We start from the raw sequence: 1,145 nt of genomic DNA, 5'->3' as shown, positions 1-1,145 counted from the left end.
TTGAGCCGTATCTGTAGCATCAGTGCTTTCATCCACTGCCAAAGCATAATATTTAAATTTAGCAGCTTTACTCTTCAAACATCTTTCAACAGATTTTCCAATGTCTTCTGTTCGCCTGGCTATAGTCTGGTGTGACAAACTTATTTTAGAAATATCCCCTTTTTTTTCAGGGCAAATTATGTCTGCCACACTTTCCATACATTGCTTAATAAACTCACCATCAGTAAATGGTTTTGATTTTTTTGCTATTAAATATGTTACCACATAACTAGCTTTTACAATAGATTCTGTCTGAGTAATAACTTTTTTAAATAAATTTTGTTGAGAAGACAGACTTTTCTTAAGTTCCATTGCTTTGTCCTTACGACACATTCCTTGATACACAGAGAATTTTGCAGCATGTTTTTGCATATAATGCCTTTTTAAATTATAGTCTTTGAAAACTTGTACATATTCACCACAAATTAAGCAGAGTGCTTTACTGTTTGCCTCAACAAAAAAGTACTCTTCTGTCCAATTTTCTTTAAACACTCTTCCTTCCTCTGTAACTTTTCTTTTTCTGTGTTCTTTTTTCGATTCAGAGATTCTGAAAGCCATGCTAAAAAAAATAGGGACTATATTTATTATGTTGTTAATTGTGAAGCATGGCTAGCAATACTTAATGTGCTGCAGATGTACTGCTTACCTGCCTTTCCTAATAACAGGACTGTAGTAGGAGGTTGATGACTGCTATTTTTCTGCACTTTGAAGCTGCACACCACCACATGGGAACAAATAGCAAGAGTTTGCTAGAAGAAAAATAGGGACTATATTTACCAATTATGGCTGCCAACTGTAAAAAAGCATTACCTGCCTTCTAAATAACAACCAAGGCTCACTTGCAGGTTGATAGGTTAAAAATGATAAGCTCTGTGTTTCTGCTATAGGAAGCTGCACGGGAACGAATAGCAAGAGCTATAAGGAAAATATGTACTATATTACCATTTATGGCTGCCAAATGTAAAGCATAGCAGGCGATGGGAGAGGTGCCACTTAAAAATGCTTACCTACCTTTCCAAATAACCACCGAACGCTCACTTTCAGGTTGATCAGCTCAGTGTTTCTGCTGTAGGAAGCTGTGTACAGTTCACCTCACAGGAACAAAT

General features: G+C 36.2%; 1 long non-coding RNA gene across 3 annotated transcripts; it reads right to left on the bottom strand.

Moving 5' to 3' along the window:
- Positions 1–1,145, bottom strand: LOC121402201. Of its 3 annotated transcripts, none has more exons than XR_005966683.1 (4): positions 1,051–1,145; positions 850–954; positions 686–806; positions 1–598 (listed from the first exon to the last, which is right to left on the bottom strand). It is a non-coding gene; the product is annotated as an uncharacterized LOC121402201 (long non-coding RNA). The 3 variants fall into 3 exon arrangements; XR_005966684.1 differs by having other exon boundaries at positions 686–788; XR_005966685.1 differs by having other exon boundaries at positions 1,047–1,143.

This window comes from Xenopus laevis, chromosome 3S, assembly GCF_017654675.1.
Source record: "Xenopus laevis strain J_2021 chromosome 3S, Xenopus_laevis_v10.1, whole genome shotgun sequence".
NCBI lineage: Eukaryota > Metazoa > Chordata > Amphibia > Anura > Pipidae > Xenopus > Xenopus laevis.
Note: the sequence above shows the minus strand (reverse complement) of the source record. Positions and strands in the feature narration are given on the sequence as shown.